Raw genomic sequence first — 10,496 nt, 5'->3', positions numbered from 1 at the left:
TTTGATCTTCTCCAAGGATTGGGATTCTCATGTGGAACATATTCCGACTGTGTTCCGGATCTTGAGGGAGAGTTCCCTGTATGTCAAAGGATCGAAATGCCTTTTTGGGGTACAGAGGATTTCTTTTTTAGGATTTATTTTGTCTCCGTCAACTATTGAAATGGACCCGGCCAAGGTACAGGCCATTTATGATTGGGTTCAGCCCACTTCTTTGAAGGCCCACCAGAAGTTTTTGGGTTTTGCTAATTTTTATCAGAAATTTATAGCAACATTTTCTAGTATTGCCAAGCCATTGACTGATCTGACTAAGAAGGGTGCTGATGTGTTGAATTGGTCTCCGGAGGCTGTTTCTTCCTTTCAGGAGCTGAAGCAAAGATTCACTTCTGCCCTGGTTTTGCGGCAACCTGATGTCTCACTCCCGTTCCAGGTAGAGGTGGACGCTTCTGAGATTGGTGCAGGAGCTGTTTTGTCCCAAAAGGATGCTGTAACATCTAAAATGAATCCCTATGCTCTTTTTTCCCGAAAGTTCTCTCCATCTGAACGTAACTATGATGTGGCGAATCGGGAACTGTTAACCATGAAATGGGCATTTGAGGAGTGGAGACATTGGTTGGAGGGAGCTAAACACCAAGTCGTGGTCCTCACTGACCACAAGAATTTGATTTACCTGGAGTCGGCCAAACGCTTGAACCCTAGACAGGCTAGGTGGGCCTTGTTTTTTTACACGTTTTGATTTTGTGGTCTCTTTTCTTCCTGGCACTAAGAATGTCAAGGCTGACGCTCTCTCTAGGAGCTTCTCTGCTGATTCTCCTGTGGTGACCAAGCCTGCTACCATCTTAGGCGAAGGGGTAGTTCTTTCTGCCATCTCGCCCGATTTGAGACGTGCTCTGGAAGAGTTCCAGGAGGACAAACCTGAGCGTTGTCCCAGGGGAAAGCTGTATGTTCCTGACCAGTGGAAGAAGAGGGTGATGTCTGAAGTTCATTGCTCTGCATTGGCTGGTCATCCAGGTATTTTTGGTACTAGAGATCTGGTGAGTCGGTCTTTTTGGTGGTCCGCCTTGTCTCGTGATGTCAGGAATTTTGTGAAGTCCTGTGGGACTTGCTCCCGGTCTAAACCTTGTTCTCGCTCTAGTGGGTTGTTGATGCCTTTGCCGGTCCCCAGGAGGCCATGGACCCATATTTCAATGGATTTCATCTCTGATATGCCTGTCTCTCAGAGAATGACTGTTATTTGGGTGATTTGTGATAGGTTCTCTAAGATGGTTCATCTTGTACCACTCCCTAAGTTGCCATCTTCCTCTGAGTTGGTGCCCCTGTTTTTGCAACAGGTGGTTCGCTTGCACGGGATTCCTGAGAACATTGTATCTGACAGAGGAGTTCAGTTTGTGTCTAGATTTTGGAGGACTTTCTGTTCCAAGCTGGGAATTCAGTTGTCCTTCTCCTCTGCTTTTCACCCTCAGACCAATGTGCAGACAGAGAGAACAAACCAGACCTTGAAGTCGTATTTGAGATGTTTTATTTCCGCTGATCAGGATGATTGGATTTCATTTTTGCCCTTGGCCGAATTTGCTTTAAATAATAGAGCTAGTTATGCCACTTTGATGTCACCTTTTTTTTGTAACTTTAGGTTTCATCCTTGATTTTCTTCAGGGCAGGTGGATCCTTCTGCCTGCCCAGGTGTTGACACTGTGGTGAAGAGAATGCACCAGATCTGGGACCAAGTGGTGGATAAGTTCTCTCTCTCCCAGGAAAAGGCCCAGCGGTTTTCCAACCGACATAGGACCATTGGTCCCCAGTTTAAGGTTGGTGATATGGTTTGGTTATCATCAAAAAATATCGCTATGAAGGTGGCTTCTCCTAAGTTTAAGCCTAGATTTATTGGACCTTACAAGATTTTGGAGATTATTAATCCGGTCTCTTTTCGTTTGGCTCTTCCTGTCACATTTAAAATCCATAATGTGTTTCATAAGTCCTTGTTGAAGAGGTTTGTTGAACCAGTAGTTCCTGGGGTGGCACCTCCGGACCCTGTATTGGTTGAAGGTAACATGGAATATGAGGTAGAGAAGATACTGGATTCCCGTCTGGCTAGACAGAGACTCCAGTATTTGGTTAAGTGGAAGGGTTATGGTCAGGAGGATAATTCCAGGGTCTCTGCCTCTGATATTCATGCCAAAAGATCGGTGCGTGCCTTTCATCGGGCTCACCCTGATCGCCCTGGTGACGTGGATGAGGGTTCGGTGACCCCTCCTCAAGGGGGAGGTACTGTTGTGAGTTCATTTTCCCCTTCACCATTGATGTCTGATGAACTCCCTCTTCTGGTGAAGGAAGATAGTGAGGCTGATTACCAAGCACCTGGGTATGATGATGACTGGGTGACGGGAATTGCTGACTGGATATAAGGCAGCCGACGCCCTTCTGCCTTGCTGGTGATCTCTGAGGGTTTCTAGGAGACCAGTCTAATTCCTGCTCCTCAAAAGCTAAGTTTTCTGCACTGCTTTTTGCTTTTGTGTTTTGTTTTGTTTTGCCTTGTTTTTCTGAATTTCTGCCATTCCCTGCTGGGGTGAGTTGAATTCCTTTTTGCTCTGTCTTCAGAAAATACCTGAGTGCTGATATAGTCTTTTTGAAGCCTAGCGTCTTCAGGGCCTTTTTCCCTATCAGCCTGTTGGCCCTTGTTTTGATAGGGTTTTTGGTGGATTGCAGACAGCAGCTTTCCCATCCTGTCCTATTTAGTTAGCTTGGGCCCCATCATTTGCTCAACCTATCTTTCTATATGTGTGAGTGTTTTTTCATCTTGCTTCACCGTCATATGTTGGGGGCTGCCTATTGCTTTGGGGTCAGCTCTGGGGCAGTTTAGATTTCCCTTTCTGTCTTTAGGCTATGTAGTTCTCCGGCTGTGATCAAGGGGTCTAGGGCACCGTAGGAACCCCCCACGGCTACTGCTTGTTGTTGATAGATTCAGGGGTCTGCAATCCGATAGCTGCCAACTTCTCTGGTTTTCTGGACTTAGCTAGTATTTCTGTTTTTGCCTCCTACGGTGACTCATTCATAACACGGTAGGCTACTGGGTTAACAACCTCCACAACTTTGTATGGGCCAATAAACTTGGGGCCCAGCTTTATAGATGGTATCTTAAGCTTGATATTGCGTGTGGATAGCCACACCTTCTCCCCTACTGCAAATGCTGGACCTGACCCCCTCCTCCTGTCAGCAAACCGCTTATAGTTTTCCTAGGCCTTGGAAATATTCCTCTGAACCTCCCTCCAAAGAATTCTAAGACGTTGTGTCGCACCCTCAGCTCCAGGACAACCTGAATCCATGCGGGAAAACTCTCCAAAATGTGGGTTAAACCCATAGTTGATCTGAAAGGGAGACTTCCCAGTAGATTGACTCACACGACCGTTGAATGCAAACTCTGCCATGGGCAATACCTCACACCAGTCCTCCTGCCTGGAAGAGGCCAAGCATCTCAGAATCTGCTCCAACGATTGGTTCGTGCGCTCCGTCTGTCCATTAGACTCTGGGTGGTAGGCAGAGGAGAAGGACAACAAAATCCCCAGCTTTTTGCAAAAAGCCCTCCAGAACATTGCTACAAACTGTACCCCTCTGTCTGACACCACATTCATAGGCACTCCATGCAACCGAATTCTATGCTGCATAAATAAGCGGGCCAGGGTTTCAACAGATGGTAACGCAGGGAGAGGTACAAAGTGGGCTTGTTTTGAAAACCTATCCACCACCACACATATCACTGAGTTGCCCCTGGAAGGAGGAAGATTTGTGATAAAATCCATGGACAAATGTGTCCATAGTCTATCCGGAATTGGCAAAGGCACCAACTCACCGGCCGGCCGGACCTAAGAACTTTTAGAACGAGCGCACACCCCACATGCAGCCACAAACTTTTTAATATCTGTTACCATAGAGGGCCACCAGAAACCCCTCGCAATTGCCCCCCGGGTAGCTGCAATCCCAGGGTGAGCACTCAACATAGAATCGTGAAATTCCTGCATAAGTCCGAGACGGAAACGTTCCGGTACAAACAATTTACCCGGGGGTTTACCACCCAGAGCCCGAGTCTGGGCCTCCAAAATCTCTCTGTAACTCAGATGAGATTTCGGCCACCACTACTCCTGGCTGAAGAATGGAGGAGGGAGGTTCTGGAGGGGACACTGAATCAAAGCTTCGGGATAAGGCATCAGCCTTGATGTTTTTAGATCCCGGGCGGAATGTGATGATAAACCGAAATCGAGAAAAAAAAGCGCCCGCCGAGCCTGTCTGGGGGGTCAATCTCTTGGCAGACTCGATATAGGCCAAATTTTTGTGATCAGTGATGACTGTAATGGGATGAATAGCCCCCTCTAGGAAATGCCTCCATTCTTCAAAAGCCAACTTTACCGCCAACAACTCTCTATTGCAGACATCGTAATTTCTCTTGGCAGAGGAAAATTTTTTTTAGAGAAGAAGGCACAAGGCCTCAGATTAGTAAGGGTAGGAGGGCCCTGAGACAAAACTGCCCCCATCCCTACTTCTGAGGCGTCAACCTCCACAATAAAAGGTCTTGACAGGTCGGGTTGTACCAATACAGGGGCTGAAGAAAAGCACTTTTTTAATGTCATGAAAGAATTTTTTGCAGCTACAGACCAATTTTTTACATCAGCCTCCTTGAGAGTGAGGTCCGTTAGAGGCTTTACCACCTGCGAGAAGGCCTTAATAAATTTCCTATAAAAGTAAGCAAAGCCTAAAAATCGCTGCAACTCTTTCAAGTCATGAGGCTGCACCAAATCTGTAACATTAGAAACAAAATCAGTGTGCATAGAAATGCACGGGATGACATCACCACCTGGTGAGCCTCCCAGCAACCAATTACACCAACTCCAAAAAATTATGTCATAACAAGAGAAACTGGAGTGCACGGTGATAACAAGAAGGATACTTTTTTTATAAAAATATAAATGTTTATTAATCATACAAAATATATAAATGAATATACCAAGTAGAATAGTGCACCAAGGAGCATATAAGCAAAGCACAAGGGCCACCCCTCTGGCAAAACAACCCTATTATAAGCAAATACTCAGGTCAAGTGACCAAAGAAAACATATATATATAGAGGAGGCAAGTCAGGAGGTTCCTGACATGGACCACAATACCGCCACAATATATCCCAAATGGCCAGATTGAATAAATAGTGGTGCCGCTTACCAGGATCTGAGAGGCCAGAAAGGGAGCCCCAGGTGCCTAATGTCCACCCCCGACGCGCGTTTCGCTGGCTCTGAAGCCTGCTTCCTCAAGGGGATAGTAGGTAGTGAGGAATAGGACCTTAAAATAGCTCATGTGATGGGTCACGTGATGCAAAAGAACCAATGACGGTGATTTGTAACGGCGCATGCGCGGTGTGCGCGCCAGGCCCTCCTCACAGCCCGGGCGTCATGCCAACCCATGCGCAGCGGGACAGTCCTTGTCCTGTTTGTACCTACTATCCCCTTGAGGAAGCAGGCTTCAGAGCCAGCGAAACGCGCGTCGGGGGTGGACATTAGGCACCTGGGGCTCCCTTTCTGGCCTCTCAGATCCTGGTAAGCGGCACCACTATTTATTCAATCTGGCCATTTGGGATATATTGTGGCGGTATTGTGGTCCATGTCAGGAACCTCCTGACTTGCCTCCTCTATATATATATGTTTTCTTTGGTCACTTGACCTGAGTATTTGCTTATAATAGGGTTGTTTTGCCAGAGGGGTGGCCCTTGTGCTTTGCTTATATGCTCCTTGGTGCACTATTCTACTTGGTATATTCATTTATATATTTTGTATGATTAATAAACATTTATATTTTTATAAAAAAAGTATCCTTCTTGTTATCACCGTGCACTCCAGTTTCTCTTGTTATGACCAAATCTGTAACAGCCTGGACCTTCTTAGAATCCCTCCCCTGACACAATCAACCCCAGAAAGGATACTTCTTGCATGAAAAATGAGCAGTTTTCCAACTTGGCATACAAATGATTCTCCCTCAGTCTCAGGAGAACCATCCGCAAATGGTGCAAATGAGATTGACTGTCCACCGAGTACACCAGAATGTCATCTAAATAGATGACCACAAAACGACCAATTAAATCAGAGAAAATTACATTAATAAAATTCTGAAAAACAGCAGGAGCGTTGGTGAGACCAAAGGGCATAACCAAGTTTTCGAACAGCCCTTCAGTCGTCAGGAATGTTGTTTTCCATTCGTCCCCTTCCCAGACTCTTATAAGGTTGTATGCCCCATGTAAATACAGTTTAGAGAACCACTTGGCCCCGGTGAGTTGGTTACATAGATCAGGAATTAGGGGGAGAGGGTATGTATTTTTCACAGTAATTTTGTTTAATTCCCGAAAGTCGTGGCACGGCCGCAAACCACCATCTTTTTTCTTAACAAAAAAGAAGCCTGCCGCCACAGGTGAAACAGAAGGCCTAATATGCCCTTTGTGGAGACTCTTGGTAATGTACTCCTTCATGGCAAGACATTCGGGCCCGGACAAATTGAACAGGCGAGCCTTGGGTAACTTAGCTCCAGGGACTAGATTAATGGCACAATCAAAGGGTCTATGTGGTGGTAGCACCTCAGCCTCACTTTCAGAAAATATGTCTTCAAAATCTTTCAGGTACTCCAGAATACCTTCCAGATCGACAGACAACACTGACACAGATTTTACTGGGGTGACAAGAGTTGTCAAGTTACATCATAGACTGTTAGACATACAACCCCACTGAATGATCTCCCCCGTGACCCAGTCAATAGTAGGATTGTGATGTTGAAGCCAAGGTATACCCAGTACCAGTCCAGCCGGCAGATTATTTAGAACAAAACACCTTAATTTTTCCACGTGAGTGGAACCCACTTTCAGCGAAAAGGTATCAGTCATGAAACAAATTCCCTCCTGGGTGATAGGAGAAGAATCAATTGCCACAATTTTAACAGGATCTTTTAACCTGACTGTCCCTATCTTATGAAAAGTCACAACTTTGGCATAGATCAGATTAATACAAGAACCACAGTCAACAAAGGCGGTAGACCCAATCGGACTGCCTGTAAGTTCTAGTTCCACCGGAAACAAAATTTTAGTAAGTGAGGAAAAGGGTACCTGGGAGTCTGGGCAACCTCCTCAATTGTTACCCAGACTCAGTCGTTTTCCTGACGGCTTCACTGAAGAAGGGCAAGAAGGACAGTTCCTTTTCCAATGTCCAGCGGATCCACAGTAAAAGCACAATTGGTTGTTTCTACAGCGTCTCCTCTCTTTTTCCTCCAATGATGTGGCACCAACCTCCATGGGCTCAGGACTAGATGCAGAGTCTCTCAGATTGGAGAATAAAGGGGTCTCCTGCAGCAAGACCCCTCTTGCCCGCAGCCTACAGTCCATGCGGACAGCCTGGATCATAGCATCCTCCAAAGAATCCGGTGGAGGATGAAGGGCTAGGGCATCTTTCAAACGTTCGGACAGGCCTCTACAGAACAAACCACGGAGGGCAGCATCATCCCAGGAGACCTCCGCTGTCCAGCGTCAGAACCATTCAGCAGAGTGCCCCCCCTGTGTCACACTCATCACCATATCCTCTGCCAGACGCACTCTATCAGGCTCGTCATAAATGTGCTGTTACGGTGTTGAGGAAAAATAAAGATGTACCTGAAAGTGGACCCTCTGGGTCACGACTCTAGCGCCCCCGGGGGTGAGTGCCCTGGTGAGGACCACCCCCTATACAGGGAGTGTTAGGGACAGACCTCCAGGGGATAGAGCCGCAACAGCCGGAACCAAAGGGACGACTGAGGCAATAGAAAGAAGGCACTGACGTGGACGATAAGCGAAGCACCGGGCAAGGCAGGGATCCAGTGGGGTACAGGACTGGAGAAGCAGGGAAGCACAGGACTGGAGGCTGAAAAGGTAAAGGAGAACAGTGATGTAAAAGGAGTAGGACGGCAGGTAACTGAGATGGAAGGGAGAGAGCAGGAGGCAAGAAAGCCTCAGGGAGACTGGGAGGGCAGAGCACTGGAAAGGCAGACTGAGATCAGGCAGGCAGCGAACTAGGAAGAACTAAGGCACTAACAAGCAAAGACAGAGAACGAGAGGGGGTCTGAGGACAGTGGGCACCGCAGCAGACAGCGTCACTGCCTAAGATAATCAGGCGTCTTACCTGAGCAGGCGCCGGGCATATGTAGGGGTGGGCGCCGCCATGTTGGGGGCGGAGCTAGCACGTCACATGATCCAGGGGGCCGCGTGCTGTGTGCTGGTACCCGACGCCGAGGGAGCCGGAGGCCGGGCGCGGGGGCGCGCTGAGGAGCAGGAGCGCGCCGAACAGAGGGCACAGCGAGGTAAGCAGGAGCAGGGACTGGCGCCGTGACATGTGCCCCAGAGCCTCAAAGAACAAATTCACAGGCATACATTCAGGAGCAGAGGAAGAGAGAGAAAGCCCATGCCTGTGGAGCCCCCCGAAGTAGGGAAATGATAACCCCCACCCTCTGGAACTCATCCCCGGGGGAGCGGGGCCTCAGAGAAAAATTAAAGCTTGCATCCTTCTCTGAACGACCTGACCTCCCTTTTATCTCCTGAGAAAAGGTCTGGCAATTTGACCGGAGATTGGGGGGATGCCAATCACACATCTCTATCCCCAGCACTAGAAGCCCCTGCAGCGACAGCCCCCTGCACAGTATCCACCAACTGTTGCTGGGTATGGGCTATCGTGCGCTGTTCCACATTAAGTCTGTGGAACATTTGAGTCAGGTGCTTGACCTGCTCAGCCAAAGCTTGTATGGGATCCATGAGGATAACACACTTTTTTTTCTTCAGAGGGAAAAAAGACAAATGGTCATCTATAATGTCAGGAACCCTGCACTGCACTTGCTCACAGAGCCAGTGCGCGTGTCCTGAGTACAAAGACTGTGCACAAAGATACCTGCGGAGCGGGGTCTCAGTGGTGACAATGCATGCTCCAAGCTCACAGGACCTGAAGCATGTGACTGCTGGGGGCGTGGCCTCAGCACCACAGAGCTAGGAGCTGCAAGGACACTCCTAGAAAGGTAACTACAGGGCAATGTTACCAAGGGGCATAGACAGACAGAAACCAGATGAAGCCGGGGTCAAAGCACGAGATAGCAATACAGTACCAAAGGGTTAGACAGAATGGATAGTCAGGACGTAGCAATAGATCAGAAAACCAGAACGGGCAATAGACGGTACAATAGGGACAAACTGTAACGGAGTAACGATAGCCAAGCCAGGTGTTATAACTTTATATACTCAGTGCAATGGAGGTCCGTGACGTGAATCAGAAAAGAGACCTGAGCTCATAGGTTTTCAGTTCCGTAGTATTTATCAGAATCAAGCAGGTTTACAGATAAGACACAGCAGGGTAAAAGCAGATGAAGATAATAATGCAGTGAGCAGACATACAGACCGTGGAGACGTATGAAGATCAAGTTGCCAGGTCCAGAGACCTGGAGAGCAGGCCAGGCCTGCTAGCAGGAAACAGTCCTTGAAGTGGAGGTGGGTGCAGAGCTGATCCGAAGAAACAAGTCCTTACAATGAAACAGAGATTCAAAGGCAAGCGGGGTATCCCAAGGTAACGAAGAGACGAGCTGGTTAGCAGTCCTTCCAGCTTGATAACAAGTCCAAGAACAAGTATACTCAAGCAATGAGTAATCATACAGAGCATCCTTATATACAGAGCAGACAGGAACAAGAAAGATCAACACAGGAAATAAGATGGCCCCCATGAGGCTAGTGACTCCATCTTGGATGAGGGCAAAATGAACTAAACTAAGGGCAAAGCAGAAACTGAGCAACAGACATAAGGCAAGGATTTCAGAGAACGGATATGCAGTCCAAGTCCTTACACCAGGAGGTCAGAACCAGAAAAGACAATAGTGCCAAAATGAGAGACAGAGTACAGAGTGAGGGAACGGACCGGGTCATACACGGGAAGCAAACAAGCAACGCAGAATACACGCACACCAGGGGTCAGACACACCAGAACAACAATATAGCTGACAGAGAACCCTGGTAAAGAGAGTATAAATACCCCTCCCAGATCCAGAAAGAGGCCACGAAAATTTAACCCTGTGAGTGCAGGGCAATAACCCTGTTCAAAACATGACAGTGTGAACTCTGTTAATGCACAGAGTCGCACAACCGCTGAACGTAAATGCCGGAGCCTGTTTAGCTCACAGAGCCCGGCCAAAAGAGCGCCCAGTGTACGGCCACAGAACTCTACCCCAAGGACACGGGGTTACAGTCCCTCTAGGCCCACTGAGCGCGCGGCGTCCCTGCCGTGAGCGCCACTATAGACGCTGGCTATGAAGTGGAGCACGTGCACTGAGGCGTGCTGAGTCCCTGGTGAGGACTGATGCCTGACTCAACCTCTGTCTTACCTACACCTAAGCCTGGGCGCTAGCAGGCTAGGCTGCACAACACATGCGTACCAAGGGTAGGGGTTTCTTAATGAGTCATTCACCAGAGACATTCA

The sequence above is a fragment of the Dendrobates tinctorius genome, unplaced genomic scaffold (assembly GCF_039654945.1).
Source record: "Dendrobates tinctorius isolate UK_male_01 unplaced genomic scaffold, ASM3965494v1 ptg000092l, whole genome shotgun sequence".
In the NCBI taxonomy this organism is placed as follows: Eukaryota; Metazoa; Chordata; class Amphibia; order Anura; family Dendrobatidae; genus Dendrobates; species Dendrobates tinctorius.
This window is presented reverse-complemented; position numbering follows the sequence as displayed.